Source organism: Marmota marmota, unplaced genomic scaffold, assembly GCF_001458135.2.
Source record: "Marmota marmota marmota unplaced genomic scaffold, marMar, whole genome shotgun sequence".
Taxonomy (NCBI): Eukaryota; Metazoa; Chordata; class Mammalia; order Rodentia; family Sciuridae; genus Marmota; species Marmota marmota.
The window spans coordinates 3,218,337-3,238,018 of NW_026000075.1; the positions used below are offsets into that span (position 1 = coordinate 3,218,337).

General features: G+C 38.1%; 1 pseudogene; it reads right to left on the reverse strand.

Annotated features, from left to right (window-relative positions):
- Positions 1-7,321: 7,321 nt before the first annotated feature.
- On the reverse strand, positions 7,322-10,993 carry LOC107149517 (annotated as a pseudogene).
- Between the last annotated feature and the right edge of the window lie 8,689 nt (positions 10,994-19,682).

Below are 19,682 nucleotides of genomic sequence, written 5' to 3' on the forward strand. Positions count from 1 at the left end.
TTGGCTCCTGTCTCTTCTGAACCTCCCCTGACCCCTATCTGCAGTCTCTACCTAAGTCTCAAAGACTCTTAGGCCATGGATGTTTTGACTATTCTCATGAGAAGAATGGCCGTTATTGTCTTTCCAAGAAAAAAAAGTACTTCAAATAGGACTGTGCTTGGGCTACACTCCATACCAACTACTCAGGATCTCTAGAGTTCTCTTCATGGATATTTTTAAAACCCGCTCGGATGTTTCCAACATACGCTTGGGACTATGAAAAATTCAAAATCTATTTGCCATTGTAAGGTGCCATGTATCTCCTCTGCCCCTTTATCCCACCTCTAATGTCTGTCCTTCAGAGTGTAATTATTGCAAAGAACAAGAATTCCAAAATCCTTAGACATACACACACAATTCTCAAGGACCAAATCCTTTTCAGATTACTTTTTATAATAAAACTTAAATTCATATCCATGAAGGAAAGAATTTTCCCAAGTTCCACTCAATCTACAGAAATTATTTCTGTCCCAAAGGGAGAAATCAGTGTATATTATTGGGCAGGACTGTCCAGATAACTAATAGAAAATAAAAAACGAGACACAAAGGACATCCTGATATCTACCTAGGAGACCAGAACATTCCACACCAAATATGAATGTGGAATACCAGAATGTTACCCCAAAATATGTCTCTTGGAATAAGGATTATTTGGGGCTGATTATTTTGAGAAACTATGGACATAGGCGATGCTCTGAAGAGTAGGAGTTACCCTTCTGTAGGATAAATTCATACATATAAAGGACATCTTCATTCGTAAGTCTGTCTCCCACTCTGTACCAGGAAGAGAAGGATGACTACATTAGAGACAAAGTGGACAAAACACCAACATAAATATAAATAACAAATCTCCCTTTTTACAATATTTTTCCTGGCCACCTCCCTATAACCTGACCCTCTGCATATCCTTCTTCTTCATTCCAAGAGAGGGTGGTATTAAGGCCTGAACCCAAAGTGAAGTCTTTGAGACTTACCCATTTCTGTGGGTGTCTCCCACATACATATGAGATACACATGAATAAATTTGTTTTTGTCTTGCTGATCTGCCTTTTGTTCTAGGAATCCATCCCAACTAAGAACTATGAAGGATAAAAAAGAAAAATATTTCCTCTTCCCTCTGTGTGCCTTGCATCACACACAAATGGAAGCTTCCAAAGTGAAGTAATTAATAAATACGTTAATTTTTTTCTCTAAAAGTAAATACTTGTTGGGAAAAATGTGTTATAATAAAGAACTCTGGGAAAATATAGTACTTTGTTAGTTATTGAAAAATCTCCAGGAGCCTACACCCTCCAGAAAAAGAGAGATAAAAATATACACATATTTAAATGTAAGAAAAAAAAGTGAAGTCATTTTCCTTAGGGCAAGTACTATCCTCCCCTCCAATCTCCCTAAGTAGTAAAAGGAACTTTTTTTCTTCTTTCCTTCTCTATATTTCTCGTGTTAGAAGCTAGGTAAGAGCTTCCACACAAGTCACATTACTATTATTGTACCTTTTCTATCAAACGAGGGAGTAGGTCAGCCTCAAATATCCATAGACTGATAGTCTACATAAGGTAAAAATGTAGTTTCCTATGCATTCAGATCAGAAGCTGTTACAGGTATACTTTTTTTTCTGTCAGACCTGTATGGACAAGTAAGCTATAGTCTAGTGCTTCTCAAGTAACAAAAGAACTCATACAACGTATAGTGTAACAAGCTTATTTGCACACGACTTTTTGAAGAGTTCATTTTTAGGGGTAAGCTAAAACTAAGACAAGGCTGTGGAGTTCACCTACAGCCTATGTGAACAAATGAGATTCTTTATAGCCAAATGTTGTGCGAGACTGGTGATTATCGAAAGCTTAACAATTAAGAGATTTTTTTTAAAAACTCTGTAGTTAAAAAGTTGAATATCCCAGAGAGCTTTTTATTCTTATTCTTTTGAACATGAAAAAAAGAGAAACTGTGATCACAATAGAAAGAAACAAGATGAATAGTTTTAAAATTACATAAGATATTTGTCACAATTATCCAGTCTCTAACAATCTCTTCTTCATTGTATGTTTATCGTCCCTGGAATATTAATATTCATTATCCTTCTCTTCTTTATCTTGCTACAAAGGACAGTAAACACCACAGCTCTGGAATTTCAAAGAGTATTTTTTTTGTCAACAAGATTATTTATTTTTCTCCAAGGTTTCTCATCAAATATCATTATGATCTATAACTTATTTTTCTTTTGACCAAAATTGATTTCAGTCTTGAGGTTCGCAATTTTGATTCCCAACAGAAAATTATTAAATCTAGTAGTGGTGTTGAGGCTCAGGACATGATACCCCAAAGTAGAGGCACCTTGGGGTGCTGAATGAATACTCTGAACTGAAGAAGATTGAAAAGCCTCAGCATAAAGGTCTTTCTTACCTTGTCCCATCCTCCTGGCTCATACCCTACATTCTCTCCTGAAGTGAACAATAAGAACCGTAATACTCTTTCCTGAGACTCTCATAAAAACTGGAACTTCTCTCCTCTAAAGCAAGCCAGAAAACATAAAAAGGGTCACTCTCTCCCTTCTCTCTTCTCCTTCAAGATACTCATTACAGAGGATTCCCACATGGGAAAAAGAATGCTACTTAGAGAAACTAAGAAAAATCTAAACAGAGAGCTCTTGCTGGATCCCCTCTCAACTTATCATGTCATACCCTTTTGTCCAATCACATTGGTCCACCATTGTCCATGGCCATCAAACCTAAGCATAAAAATAGAGAATCTTCCTTGGGCATTTGGGTCTTCATTTCTGAAATTTCCCATGTTATGTAAAATTTTGATTAAGCAAATTTGCCACAGTTTTCTCTTATTAACCCCACGTTTTGCTGTAGTCATATTGGCCATGGAGCTTATGATGGGTGAGAAATTTGTCATATCTTTCTGCACCTGCAGTGGCTAACGGTGAACCTGAAGAATTCCTCAGGTGAAAAACTAGAAGTATCTCCTATACAAGTGTCTTTGGGACAGTTTTTATGTTACAAAGAAGAAGGGAGAGTGTTTTGTTATTCATGATAACAAAATAAAGTTACACTTTTCTTTCCTGAAAAAAATTCTCAGAGCTTTGCACATGGTCATGTGCATAATGAATCTCTGAGAGAATGTAGTAGATAGCCCTTCTCAAGTTTATCTGATAAAATACTATTTTTATCCTTAGGGCATCTTTCCTGACTGGTTTTCAGGTAGCAAATGTAGAAAAGTCACAGGTTACCTTGTTATGAAATATGCCTATGGATCTTCAGCACGGGCAGCACTTACTCTTATTGGAAAGGCTGAAGTTCAGGCCCCGCCCACACCTACTGAATCAGCACCTGCAAGATTCTCAAGGCCATTCTTGGCATATTCAAATTTGAGAAGACTTGGACTTGGGGATAATCCTGATACTAAGGTGGCAACACAGTTTAGATGTACATATTGCATAAGTATCTCTCTGGAATGTAAACTTCTTGATAAGAATTGTTTTGCTGACAGGTGTTCCCCCACATACCTGGAATAGTGTTTGTAGAATATAATAGGTTATTTGATAAATGTCTATGGACCTATGGCTTATAATCCCACACAATGTGTTGATCAATTCTCCATGATGTTCTTCCCATAGTATTTAATACTAATTTAACATAACCTTGATTTAATGCCTTAAGGGGTTGGGCATGGGTTTGGGGGAGAAGAAATTCTGATCTTTCTAGAGGATCTCACTCCACAGTAACTTGCTATTGTCCAGATTTACTATTATTGCAAACATTATATAAGATGGTTGAAAAAATTGGCTGTGGGAAAATAAGTAATAAATATTTGTTCTACAGATCATGGAGGTAATATTTCCTGCAAGTGTTTTATCATCTTAAAATCTAGTTTGTATTACAGCAGCGTCCCTCTGAGTTCTACAAGATCAGCTTCTCTTTATTCACAGAGGTTGTCTCTCTGTAGTGGTTTCTTTGGTTTGTGATCTTCACCCTGGGCCTCTTTCTTCTGCCCTTCTTGCTCAGAGTCACATTCCTGTAGATTAGAAACCTTGCAGTGCCACATGGTTTCAACACTAATATGATTTGCAATTAAGCTCCTGATCATCTTTGTAGATTGAGATAATGGATTTAACTCCTATTAAGGGTAATTGTGGAACAGCTTCAATGTGGAATTATAAAATATGGACACATTTCCTGATTCAATAATGATGGGAGCTTTCATATCTAAAAATACCACAAAAGTCTAATTCAGTATAAATGTGTAGTTAATGGAATCAAGGTCATCTTTATGGGATAGCAAATAGGTCATTGCTCATCTAGGGTCTAAAAACACAGAGAAGAGCCTCCTTCCCTCCACTATCACCACAAAATCATTCCTCAGAACTTTAGTACAGACTCAAACTTCATCATTAGTAACTTCTGGAGAAACCCCAGGTTTCCTCTCCAGCATTGCATTCTCTTCCAGCATCTAGCTTTTCCAATTACTCCCTCAATACTCTATTCTAACACCCTGAACTACTTGACATTCCCCAGGAGCATTTCATACCTGCAGGCCTCTTCTCAAGTCATTCCCTGGAATACCCAGCCCACTCTTCCCTCTGTCCCTTTCTCTGCCTGGTGAATCTTATAATCCCTTCAGAACATAGCTCTGCTATACTCTAGGAGGGCTTCCTTGACTTCCTAGGCAGAACTGCTACAATATCAGGTGGCTGTTTCTCTTCCAGACAAGTTATATCTTCATTATGTCTGTTGGGAATATACTGGGTCTCCTCCTCACTACAGATAGCAAGTTAGGTCTTGCTAGACTATGAGCTGCTCAGGGATGGGCATGTCCATTTTCTCCTCCACTTATCCCCAATACCAAGTATCACAACTCATTCATTCAGTCAATAAGCATTTTAAGGTACTTAAAAGTGAAAGACTAGTGACCAATGAATGAATAAATAATTTGGCCCTAAAAATTATAAGCAATTTCAATAGCAAGAATGTGTCCTCCAAAGTTTATATGTGTTGCAATTTAATTACCAATATTACAGTGTTGAAAGATGGGCCTTTAAGAGGTGATTAGTGTCATTATTGAGGGAGTGGGATAGTTACAAAGTAAGTGGGTTCCTCACATGGAAAGGGGGTTGTCTTCCACATGTACTCGTTCACCACGTGACACCTCCACCCATGTAAAGATGTAGCAGTGAGGCTTCCCCAGATGTGGACTCCCCATCCTCCAGAATCCTGAGCCAAATGAACTTCCATTATTTTTATATAAATTACCTATCCACTGTATGACATTCTGTTGGAACAACTTGAAACCAAGACAGCAATACAACTTTCTAAGCAAGACATATTCAAATCCCATTTATGCCATTTCTCTCTTCACTCAGTTTTCAAGTGCTTTACATGGTCTATTATAATAATAACCAAAATTTATCAAGCATCCATCATGGAGTAGGCACTGTACTAATCACTTTGAGAAAGAGACAGATTCTGAAGTACTTATGGCTCTCTCTAATTAAATAACAACAAATAAATTAATGAATATCCTCCTTGAAGACAATATTCAGTGATCTGTCTCAACCATCACCTTTTCCTCTGCTTTTACCAGGTTCTTTTAATCACAAGTTAAAGCATGACTATAGTTTTACTTTTACAGTTCTCTATTTCCTATGTATTAATTTTTTTCTGTATTCTATAATCCCTCTAAGGGAGAAGTGATATTTCATACATTTTTGATGTTCTATTTCTTGTCCCATTCCACTCCAATCCTCATCATAATATTTATCACTAAATAGGTATCCACATATTTGATTTTTGAGATTATCTTTCCTCTTTCCTTTATCCCTTTCTTCCCTTTTATTTTTTCCCTTAAAGTTATATTTGATACTTAACTGCCTTTAAGTATTTATTATAACATTAACACCATCTCACAGGATATACTCTCTGTCACTTGCTGTCCATCAACATCCTGCTTTTCAACTGTTGTCCTTCTAAAATTATTAATAGTGCACTTTCACATTCATAAAGTCCCTCATTTTCACGAAAAATTATACAGTCACCCTAACTACAAGGAAATATGCTCGAGAACATTGAGCAGGGAATCACAGGCTAGAAAAGTGTCCTATCACCTAGGTAACTACAAAGAGGATGCAATGTAGATGTAGTAGTTCTGAGGTTATTTTTATCTTACACAAACTCTTCTACCACGCAGAAAATGATGAGGTAATTTACTAACTCATTGTGACTACAATGCAAAAGAAAAATTGGGATTAGATCAAGAATAGAATAAAAAGAGAAACTATGGGTCATTTTTCCTACATGCAGAATTAGTATAATAATTATTGTAATAACTAAATTATATTAAAATAATATTTTACCGTCTGCCTAAGAATTATTCAACATTGAAAGAGTGTAATAGTAAGGTGTCTATTTTTATAATTCACTATTTCAAATTTTTTTTGACATTTGTACCACATTTATTTTATATCATGATTTCTTAGTTCTTATTTCTTTGACACAATTTGGGGAATAAATACTCCCTTCCCTTTTTTTGTTGCATGTGTATTAACAAAGAATAAGCAAAGAGAATAAGCAAAGTGTGCAGGAAATAGAAAGACAGGGAAAGATGAGGTTGAGAGAAAACTGAGTGTTTATCTGAACCCTCTCTAATAAGCAGTATCAACCAACAAAGTTCAAAGCTTGCAACATGAAGTGTTTTCTCCTTACAGAAATAATCTGGGAACTCAGTCAAAAATGCATTAACTATATGGCATTATGATTCAGGCTCTCTTTCAGACATCCCGTGTATATTTTTTCCTCACTGTTTAAGCACCATAGATGACACTGTTCAGGAAGCATTCTTAGTGTATTATTCAGTAAACAATAATTGGGTCTTATAAACCAATCTTGGTTAGCAGAAAGCATTTTTAGCTGCCATGAAGGACTTTCTTCCAAGTAAAACTTAATTCTACATCTAGAGCTCTCTGTATCAGAGGTCCTTCTTGAAGGACATTCTTATTTCAGTTGGGTCTGCAACGTGCTATAATCCTAAATGTAAATTAAATTAAATTAACTATACCTTGGTTAAAGGTATGCATATAACACCCTCTGGCAAAATTAGCTAATAGCTTGTCCAGGCAATAATTGTAAATGAATCAGTTGTATCCCTATTCCTCCCCCAATTTCCTAATAAAGGTCTTTATCTAATGCTTTGCTGTTCCATAAATGACTGAGGCCAAACTGCTCCTGTGCTGGAGTTGCCTGTTACAGAAGATTAGAATGTATGAAAAAGATCCTGCATGTGTTCATCTTGTTACTTCTGCCCAATCCACAGGGATAAAAACTGGATGAGATTTGGTGTCTTCGACATCAGCATCACCAGCACCCAGATGTTCCAGAGGGCTAAATTGCAAGAACCATTGAATGAGTGAGTGAACCTCTTCAGAGATACCTTCTGGCATATTCAAAGCAGTGTGGGTATTTATTCCTGCTGGATGGCATTCAACCAAAGTCTTGCCAGTGAGAAGTTCAAAGAGGACCACACCCCAACTCCACCCATCACAGGCTTCCGTTTCTTCTGTGATTGCTCCAACCTCTAGGGCCACAGTACATTCTCTCTTTGACTCACTGTCACAGGAATCTTCAACCTCACTCCACCTGCTAGAGTATGTTAGCTGAATGTGTCCTTTATCATTCAATAAGATGTTGTTTAGGTTCAAATCTCGGCACAAAATTCCCTCTCTATTTAAGGCATCAAGGACTACCAGCATTTCAGCTGCCCATCTTTGAATGCAGCCCTCTGGGATAGAAAACCTGGAGTTTAGTGCTAATGTTTTTATCAATGTCCTCAAAAATCTGATGGATTCCCTTGTCTCTTTCGAGTGCTAACACGCTTTCTCCCTTCCTTTCAGAGTATCTCTGGAATAAACAAGTCAGTTCCTCTCTAGCCAAATCATCAGCTTTATCTGTAAACAGCAGTACTTCCTCTGTTTTTAAAGTGTCTATGTTTGCATCATATTCATTAGCACCTGAGAGGGGATTAGAAATACAAAATGATCTTTCTTCTGTGATGTTTGCAGTTACTGCCAACTTCATCAATCTAAGTCCTTGCACTTAGCATGTGAGCTGGGTAACAAAGGCATGTCACCTGAACTACTATGATCAGCAGCTGCTACAAATAGTATACCAAGATCCTCTTGTGCATAGTGTGTATTGGTTATACTATAGGGCTTGGGCCTAGAGTGATGCCTGACATTGTCCAGTACTAACCCTGAGGCACAGCACATCCGGGGCTTCCAACAGTTTACTTTCTATCATGGCCACAGTAGCCTGTGTAAACGAAGTAGGTCCTGTTGCAGAAGCTTCTTTTGTTGGTTCTGGTTCACCAGGGAGGTTTACAAGAATATCAGGTCTTCCTTCATCAGTACCATTGACATCATCAAAAGTAGCATCCTTAAAGGAAATAACTGGAACTGAGTCATCTGAACCCCTGCTAATGGTATCCTGAGCTTTGAGCTCTACCTTGTTCTCAATGGAATTAAAACTCTTAGAAATGCTGTCCCCATCTGGAAGAGTAAAGAATGGTTTCAAAGGTTCTGATTTTAGACTATACAATTTTTCTCTAAAACCAAGTCCCAGGAGTTCACTTGTGCTATCCTCTTACTGTCTATCCTAAAGAACTCCATGGGGCTGTTTTTGATCTACTGAGGGAATCGGAGGTTCTTGGAGAAAAAACTTCTTGTAGGTCCTCCTCTCCAGGGAAGAACTTCAGGTCATGGGCTCTGAGCTGTGTGCTAGCCTGTCGTTGTCAGCAGCAAGATGTGCTGCAAAGCTCCTAATGGCTTTAGTATCAATGTCATTCCCTTCAATCTTCATGAGGGGCTCCAAATTCAAAGACCCTGGTTCAATCTTTTCCTGCCCATATTCACTGTGTAATGTTAAATAACTAGTAGTGCATTCTTCTTCCGAGCTTCAACCAGAATCTGGCCAGTTTGGAGAGCTGTCATGGCCATCATCTTCCTGGTTGCTTTCCTATCGCGAGAACCTGGAGTAAGACTAGGTTCAGAGGCAGAACTTTAAGCGTGCTTCCCCCATCACTTCCTCTGGATTTAAATCTGCCCTGCCCTGAAGACTAGAAGTTGGCTGCTTGTAGTGTGGACTTTTTCACTTCCTTGATGTCAAAGCTTTCCTCAGGAATTCTGTTTAGAAATTTACTGATGTATGACCAGAGTTTGCCACCTTCCACATGGTGCAGCACAAGAAATACAGACTCCTCAGAGATGACGCACTTGTGCAGACACACTAGGTTGGGCACACAGCAGGGGATGATGCTTTTTCTGTTCCTGCCATATTCACTGCTTTTTCTTAGAACTTTAAAAATGAATGTCTGTTTTGTCCTTGGGTCTATTATAAGTATAACCTTCTTAGTAACCCCAAAGACTCTGAAAGCCTTCAGCTTCTTGGCAGGCTCCTTAGGTTCCAAGGGGGCCTTGAACTGAGTGATCCTGGAGGCTGTATCTTCAAGCTGCGGCTCTCCATAAAGGCTGGAGAAACTTTCTGCCTGCATAAGATACTCTGCTGTTCTCTTCACAGCTTCTCGACAAGTAGGGCTTGACTCTCCTAATGGAGAAAAGAAGTCTTGAATGGTATCCTGAGCTTTGAGCTCTGCCTTGTTCTCAATTTACTCCTTCTAAGAGTAAATCGACTCCCTTCCTATAAAAATCAGAAGTAGTTTCATAGTCTTCTTCTTCCTCCTCTTAAAAGGCAGCTTTATTAATTCTCCTGCTTTTCCAGATAATCTCTTTGCCAAGCTTAGTTTTTCAACTGCCAAGAAAGAGGCTACAACTTTCCTATTCTTCTGTTTTGTTCTGTCCACTGTCAGAAGTAACAGCCCCTAATGCTGAAGAATCCAAAGAAAGATTGAGACCAAAAGTTCTACAGGGAGAATTTTGACTGGAAGCCATTCTATCATCTAACTTGGCAAGAGAATTCACATTAACAGTATTATGGTTTGGATGTGAGGTGTTCCCCAAAAGCTCACATGTGAGATAATGCCATAACCCAATCAGTGAATTAATCATCTGATGGGATTAAGTGAGTGTTAACTGAAGGCAAGTGGGATGTGGCTGGAGGAGGTGGGCATTGGGGACATGAGATGACTTTGGGGTATATATTTTGTATCTGATAGTAGAGTCTCTCTTCACTTTCTGATCATCACGTGAGTCTCTTCCCCAACCTCCACACTCTTTCGCCATGATGTTCAACCTCATCTTGAGCTCGGAGGAATGAAGTCTGCAGTCCATAGATTGAGACCTCTGAAATTATGAACCTCTAAATAAACTTTTCCTCCTCTACAGTTGTTCTGATTGGATCCTTTAGTCACAGCAGTAAAAAAGCTGACTGAAACAAACAGTAAGAGATATCAGATCACTGTCACTGGAGAAGCCTTCTATACTACCCTCAGGAAAGGTATCAATGAGGGAATCTGAGTGAGCTTCAGCAAGACCAATTAAGTCAGAACCTTCATTAATTATTTCACCCTCTCTGAATATGCAATGCCTATTTTGTTCTATCTTTACACAAATCAGCATAATTACAACAAACGTAATATGGATTTGCAGGGTTTTCTATCCCGAAGAGAAGTCTGCCATTGAAAGACACTTTAAAAAAAAATCCTCAAGCTGTTTCCTGTTGTACAGAGCTGGAGTACTGGCCAAGAACTATAGCAGGTCTTCAGCCCACTGTCTTCTCTCTTCAATAACCATTTCATCAAATTGCCACTTTTCCTTTAGCAAATGGAGGGAACAATTCTGAATGTCCACATAAGTTATTGTGAATTTGCTATAGTTCTTTGTGCAGTTTCTTTAAATCACTATATCTCTTCCATACAATTATCTTCTGGTTATCATATAGCCCCTCAGGTGCCACTGGGGTTTGGTGATAGTGTAAACTGCACTCTGTTCCCAGGGACTAGTCATCCTCCCTCTGTCTCTGATGCTGCCAGCCTGGGATCATCAGGGCAACCCAGAGCTGTTGCGGTCCAGGTCCCCAAGTGGCAAGGAGGAGGCTCCATGGCGGCACTTCCCCACTATTTCAATATATTAAAGATCTAAAAGCATTTGATAATATTTTAGTAACAATTTACTTAATTGCATGTGACATTTAAGAAAACTTATCCAAAAACATTTTAAATTTTCCATTGTGGTTCAAAGCTGGAAAGGAAGACAAATTCTGACTGGATCTTCTTTTCTCCTTAATCTATGTGGTAAGGGCAAAAAAAACCCTTCTCTTGGGGCACTGTTAAAAATTCATTGCAGCCAGTGAGGTGGCACACACCTGTAATCTCAACGGCTCAGGAGGCTGAGGCAGGAGGATTGCAAGTTCAAAGCCAGCCTTAGCAATGGTGAGGCACTAAACAACTCAGTGAGACCCTATCTCTAAATAAAACACAAAATAGGGCTGGGGGTGTGGCTCAGTGGTTGAGTGCCCCTGAGTTCAAAATCCCTGGTACCAAAAAAAAATTCATTTCAGTTGAGGAAAATAAATGGGGGTTGGTGAGCCTACTTTTGGAGGATGGGCAGGATAATGATCTAAACTCACAAATACAGCCAGAGGAAGATGTATTAATCAGATTTCCATTGCTGTGACAAAATACCTGAAGAAACTATTTAAAGAAGTAAAGATTTTTTTGGCTCACACTTGCAGAGCTTTCAGTCCATGACTGACTGGTCCCATTGCTTTGGAACTGGAGCGAGGCAGAACATCACGGTGGCTGTAGTCTATGACTGAGCAGGATATTCACCTTATGATGACCAGGAAGCAAAGAGAGAAATAGAGGAAGGGGCCAAGGTAATTCAAAGGCATGTCCCATTAATCTACTTCCTTTTGAGCTTCCTTCCAATTGAACTCCACTACCTAAAGTTTCCTCCACCTCCCCAAAGTGCCATCAGCTGGGGACGAACCCTGAGCCTTTGGGAGACATTCCAGATCTAACATATAACAGAGACACGGGAGAATTGAGAAGTCATACCTCTAAGACCTGGGGACATCATGCATGACTGAAACTGAAAATTATTCAGAAAAACAGAGAGGATACTGTCCTACCACTATCATTGCCCAGTGTCAAAGTCCAGGCTTAGAAAAAGAAACAATTGTAGAGAAACACTACAAGAGGGACGGGAGAGCATGCAAAGTAAACATCTCTGAAATGAAACATAAAGGGAAGTTTTAAGACTCAGGATTGAAAGGATATTGCTCTGGCCATCTAATCCACACTCTAACATGAAATATCTGTATAAGGAATTTGAAGTCTATGTTGCACTGAGGATAAATAACAAAAATAGCTCAAGTTTAAGCCAACTCTACCTTGATATCACATAACACTAATCAAATGAAAGCTTGAATGGCTAGATTAAAATCAAATAAATTATATTTCAGAATAAGGGAATCCCACCATCACGTACATCCACAAGAATGGGGTCCTAATGCAAATAAGATATATTCCATGCTTGTATAACTATGTCAAAATGAATTCTATTGTCACATAAAACTGAAAAGAACCAATAAAAATGTGAAAAATCTAAAATGAGAATATTAATCACTAAAAATAATATTATATACAGATCAAAGAGTCAATTTTCCAAAAATATAAACCATTCTAAATATGGACATACCTAAAAAAGGTACTTCAAAATATATGAGGCAAACACTGATGCAAATGAAGAGAAATAGACAGCCACAATGACAGTTGGAGACATGAGCCCCTCTCTCACTAAATGGAACATCAGCAAGGATACAGAAGATCTAAATAACACAACCAATTGGACTTAACAGACATCTGTAGAACTAATAATACTAAAAATAGCAGAATATTTAAAAATTCAGATGGCCCATTCAACAAGATATACCAGAAAAGAAGTCATAATAAGTATGTTCTAAGACTACAAAGAAAATAAACTAGAATTCAATGACCAAAAGGTATCTAGAGATGACTTGCCACCGCTAGACAAGTATTAAAAAAACATATTTCTAAATAATCCATGGGAAATCAGGATATCTCAATGGAAGTCTTTCTGGAAGTTGAAAAATACTTGAGTAGAATGTAAATTAAAAAAACAATATAACAAAAGTTGTGATATGAGTAAACAGTGCTCAGAGGGAAATTTCTATTTTTAAATGCTTATATTGGGAAAGAAAAAAGGTCTCAAATAAGTAATTTAAGTTTTCATAAGTAGAAAAAGATGAGAAAAGTCAAATCCAAAGCTTGCAAAAAGGATTGAAATTAAAATCAGAGCAAAAGTAAATGAATTCGAAAACAGAATAAAAGTAGGAAAAATTAATAAAATAAAAAACTGATCCATTGGAGAGATCAATAAAATTGTTAAACCTCAATTCAAACTGAACAAGATTTTTTAAAAAGACAATATTTTAAATTTATATATCCCATAGCCTAGGGATTATTTCTAGGCATTGATTTGATATATGTAAATGATGTTTACTGCAATATTATTGTAATAGTAAACTAATGAAAACCAAACAATCACCAATAGAGAAACTCTCGAATTATCAATGTTCATACTATTGAATGTCATTTAACAGTTAATTAGATCTATATTTACTATTATGTAAATCTCACAGACATATTAGTAATGACAAATCACAGAAAATATTACACTATGATCCCATTCCTATATTAATGATAAACTGTTTATATACATACATATAATATAGTTTGCTTCAGATGGTGGAAAATGGGAAAGGGAGACCTTTTCTACATACATTTTTCTAAAATGTATACATATACTCTACACAGAATTATGTTTTATTTTTAGATTCCATAAAATTCAAGTACTTGCATTTTTTAGAAGTAAATTTTTATGGGGGGCTACTGGGGATTGTATTTAGGGGTACTTAACTACTGAGCCACATCTCCAGCCCTATTTTTTGTATTTTATTTAGAGACAGGGTCTCACTGAGTTGCTTTGTGTCTCAATTTTGCAGAGGCTGGCTTTGAACTCTTGATCCTCCTGCCTCAGCCTCCTGAGCTTCTGGGATTACAGGAGTGGGCCTGGAGTGCATGTTCCTGGAGTATTTTAAAATAAGAAAATGGAACATTAAGAAGCAATGAAAATTCACAATATTCATATTCTTATTCTTATTATTTTGTACCAGGATTGCCTACCCCTTTTTATTTTTTATTTTGAAACAGGGTCTCACAAGTTATCTAGGGTCTCTTTAAGTTGCTGAGGCTGGCTTTGAATTTGCCATCCTCCTGCTTCAGCCCCCAGATTCGCTGGAATTATAGGCAAGTGCTACAACCCACCCAGCTCACAATATGCATCTTTCAACATAGTTCTGAGTGAAGGCCCCAGGAAAACTCTGCAGTGGGGAGTTTGCCCATGGCCTTTCTTCTCCTCAGTATACATCAGGCTCCCCAGGGATTTGCTGAATTTCCTCCTCCTGGTTCTTATTGCTGTTGTGGTTGTTGTTTCTGTCTTTCTCCCTGATTATTCCAGAGCACCAGTTCAAGAATGAGATAGGCCCAGCAGTGGATTACTCCAAAGCACTGACAAACCTCCACAATTCCTCCTGACCTAAACTCCTGCCCACCCTCCACCAAGCTCTGGTTAACACTGGAGCACCCTGATCTTCACAGGTCAGCATACCACACTGGGGAGAGCCCCGCAGATTGACAGAGACTCTCCTGTTTCTCAACATGTATTAAAAGCAACTGGGCATTAGTGCCCCTAAGGAGACTCTAAATTCTCTGTGTGACTCCTTAGCTGCTCAACTATTTTGGTAAGCTTTCCTGTGAGCTGGATGGCTCTTATCAAAAGCTGAGAACTACCAGCCAGAACTGTGGTAAGGCAATTACACCCACTGCCAATTTACCTTCCCTCATTACTGATGAGACAAACTTTATTCATGTCCCCATTTTACAGATGAAGAACTGTAGCTTAGAACTGTTGTGTAATTGTCCACTTCACTTGGATAGTGAGCAGCAGATTTATGACTTTAAACTCAAATTCAAACCCAATCAGTTCCTAACCCTGTAACTTAGTTAGAAAACCAGGACAAATGTGGGCTCCACAAGGAAAAACGATCACCACCTGACAAAATGCTTCTTAGGTGGTGGAACTTTTTAAATGTAAGCTGGTAGCTTAATTCTGGGGATATTTATTTACACAGCAAGAGTTACAGGAAATAGCAAGACCAGTTCCAAACTATTGCAACTTGCTCCCCACTGCCCACGTGGACTTGACAGATATCCTCCCCTACAAACCTGACTGCAGGACAGTGTCATCACTCCCTTCCACAGATGACACCAGTCAGCAGTTTTAAAACCAGCTTGAATCCATCCAGGATTTATTACCCTGGAAAACGTCCCTCTTGGATCCTTCAGTGAAGATAAGTTCATTTGAAAGAGTCCTCAGAAAAACCGATGCCAAGAAACGCACCTCAAAGTATCCTTACATGTTAAAGGCCTTCCAACTAGAGGTGGCCAATCTTCCCTTACTCCCCTAAGGAAAGCCATCAGCACAGGTCTGCCATGCCCCTCTGCACTTCTATCAGGAAAGCACATTCCTTCTCATTGCTCCAGGCTGGAGATCAACGGGAAGCAAAGGAAGGCTTTACAAGTGCCCAGTGCATGGAACCATTCACATCTGCCACTCAGCTTCCTTTCCTGTACCTCCAACCAGGGAACACCCAGATTCAATGAGAAGAAGCTGGAATAAATGAGAGAAAGCTTCCAAAATTTAACGACTTAATACTTTTACTTCAGAACCCATAAACAACTCCTGCCATCTGGCCTCATTTTATTTTTTATCACACCGGAGGGAAAGTCAGCCTACTACATGATAAAAAAAAAAAAAAAAAAAAAAAAATCCAGAATCAAATCCTTCCTTTCTCCCCAGCCTCCATTTCCAGCTTGGAGCACAGAGTTTTGCAAAACAAATCTCTGCTATTATTTTTTACACAGAAAGAATTCTGGCATGGATGAAAAAGAACTCAGAATAAGACAAGCACAAAAGGTGTTTTGTTTCTTTGAAATCTGTGTAATTTATACAGCTGTGCAAAAGAGTGAAACCATTTCATGGAAACATATCTGAGCCCCGGCAGGGACTTCTGGGTCTTGGCACCTCTTCCCTCAGAGCTGTTCTCAGATCACTTTACCTCACTCCACCTTCTGGGTCTTCTCCATTCAAACCACTAAAAGAACAAACTGAATAGAGAAAGGAGAAGCCTGAATAAAAAGGACCCAATGACCCAGACAGTAAGGACTGACACTCATGTTTTTTTTTTTAGAATCTACCTCACTACAAGTAAGTGGGTGGTATACCAGTTATAAGTTTAATGAAAGCCATTATCTCAAGCTTTATGAAAGCCTGGCCCTTTGTTCCTGGTCAAATCTCATGACAAGAGATAAGAATTTTCAAACAGGGCAGACTCTTATCCAGAGGGTAAACTGGAACATGATTTCACACTCTTGAGAAAAAAAGAAGCCAATGAAGAAATTGATTTGTTGACTGAATGAGTCAAAACTATCCTTCCATCACTACTGTTTGTTTTCAAATTAAGTAACAATTGGCATCTCAGGTTTAGCTTGTAGGCTGGTGGCCAGTTTCTGTATCTCCTTTAGTCCCCCTTTTCTTTTAAGTTTTCAGTGTATCTTTTTGTTCCATTCAGTCATGTGTTAAGGAAGTTGCCTTATTGTTTCTGCAATTCTCTATACTTTAAACTCAAGAAAGAGGGTCTACTTAGTGAAGAGTTAATGTAGATCCTCTTTCTGGAGATTATTAAAAGCAGCTGAGACCCATGAGTGCTGTATATGGACTCTCTCTTTTAATCCCCTCAACAACCCTATTTGACATTGTTTATTATTATATTATTATTATTATTATTATTATTATTATTATATTAAGAAATTCAAGCGTCTAAAATGTTATGTAGATGGAATTTGGGCAGCCAGTAAGTGGAAGTCCCTGAGTTTAAAATTCAAGTCTGCTATTTGAAACTGTGCTCTTACCTAGGGTAGACTTTAGAGCTAGTCAGACGCTAAATCGAAAAGTACAGGCTTGCCATTATTAGTTGTGTAACATCAAGAAAACTGCTTAAAACTGAGCCTCAGTTTCCTTAACCTTACATATATATGACTGTCTCATAGGATTATTGAGAAACTTAGAAATAGATTCTGATACTTAAAGAGTTGTCAACACATTGAGGTGATTATTTTGGTTACTATTAGTAATGTTAAAGAATCCAATAATAGTAAAGAACCCACCCCATTTAGGTAGCTTGCTGACAGGAATATTTGATATTATAGCTTTCCCCTCAGATCTGCTCTTTAAAAGCCAATGATTTGTTGAAGAACATGTTGAAGATAAATAAGTCAAATTATCTTTCTACCTTCTCAAAAGAACAAAAAAAAATATTTCATCAAATGCATTCCAATTTTCATCCCTAAAGACTAAAAACAGCTGCCAGATTAGCAGAGGCTGTATTATTCTAGAATGTTTTCTCCTAGAACTTTGTGGAATGCTCTATTCTCTTGGGATTCCACTTCCCTTCCCTATTGAGAGCATGAAGGCAACAGCATAGTGTCAGCCTCTGCAGGGCTGCAGAAATGTTTTTCATTTCTCTTCTGTACATGGAAATTAAATTTAATTATTCCCCAACATGTCAAAGGCACTCATCAAGTTAGGCTGGTGTATGCTGAGCAGGAACTGAGAATAAGATTTAATTTGGAAATACTTGTTTCCTCAAATCTTCCTGAACTCCAAGGAAGAATTACTATTTGTGGAAATACATATGGGAAACCTACTGTGCTGACTAAGAAATGCCATTTGAGGTGGAAAAGCTGTGAAATGCACTGCACTTATTAATTCTACCACATAGTAAATCCCTTGCTGAAAAGTTATGAAAGATGAAGCTTTGTTCCTAGGACCCAGCCCCCAGGAAGCTATGATTGCATTAAAGAAGGCAGCAGGAATTTACAGAACATATCAAGCTTATCAAATTTGATAGGATCCTTTCAGAATTAAAATAATAAAGCTGAAATCCTGACAGCCCAAAACACTCATCATGTATATATAGCTGGGCTGTTTTGAAAATGTTACATGCAAAACCAGAGAACTTTCTACACTCAGGGTATAGTAAGCTGCTTTGAGTGTGAATAATGCAGACAAAGATATGTAACTGAAGGAAGAAAGAAAATGTGGAAGCTGGAGATACCCTGGAGTTGCCCACATGGACTTTGCTTTTGAATGGGTCTGAGTCCAGTTCTTAGTTCCACTGTTAACTGGGTGTCCTTGAGTTAGTTACCCTTTAGAGGCCAGTTTTCTGATATATAAAATAAGAAAATAACATCAGACTCCTCAGATGGTCATGGGGATTAAACAAAATCAAATACATAGATGATGCAGAATTCAGAGGTCAATGCACATGGCAGCTCTCCTGTGTGCTGGTTTGGCTGTTAAGCTCTTGTTGCTGGAAGAGTGCATACAAGCCACAGGGAAGCAGCACCTAGAAGTTGTTTCAAGGAGGTTAAATGGGACTCTGGTAGTGCAAGCAGAGAATGTCCACAAGGTGAAGATTTGGCATCAGTTTCATACACATAAAATCCCACATGCATAGTAGGACCAAGGAATGGGATCATAAATTCCTTGGGTCCACCAGATGAAAGTTAGTATCAAGAGTTAAGTAAAACAGATCTTTAAATTCAGCCAAAACCTTTTGAATCAGGAGATGAATTATATGTATGTATGCCCCTCTCTTAGAAGTATTTGCAAAACAGAGGAATTGTGTGAGGAATTCAGGGGAATTATTATTGGTGACATGAAGAGATGCTAGTCAAGGGAACTTGGCTTTTCTAAACACTTTCTGAATGTTTAGAAAGTGATGGATACTGGCAATCATATATTTTTCTTGAAAATAATGAGGAAGAATCATTTATATTAGTTAAATGTTTTACCACACATAAAAATACATTCATCTCCAATGTCTTATTGGAGCCCCTCAGAGCCCTGTAAGACAGAGCCATCCTTGCGATCCTCAACCTTCAGATGAGGAAGACAAAGCCCAGAGAGGTGAAGTGGTTTGCCCAAGCTCACTCAGCTCAAATTAGAGGAGTTTCTTCTGAATCCCAGCCCAAAATTCTCAACACTAAATTGCACTGCCTCTAATTATTCCTAAAATTTTAAGTTACAGTACAAATGCTATTTTTTGTAACTCTCTTTCCATAGGAAAACAAATTTTTAAATAGCAATTCTTTAAAATTTCCCATTTATACCAAAAATTGCCATCGGGATATCGATTGCTCTCATGCAACCCCACCAACACATCCCTTAATGCCTTTCTGACAAGATAAAATATCCCTTGAACAACATGCCAAAGTCTTGATATCTAAAGTAATTACATGCTATGTCAATACTCCCGTTCCCTTTTTTGCCAATACCACTTCTACTTTAACTGTGCAACTTTGGAGGGACTGAAAATTGAGTAAGCCATGTCACTAGACTTTGAAGGTAAAATTATGAAGTGCAAAAAAAGAGGTGGCAGGTTGTAAATGGGTGTCATTTTTCACATCTCAGGACAATATCTGCAGATTCTCGGAATTCTGATTGCAATTTGTTAAGACCATATATTAATAACAGTAAACAGACTTGT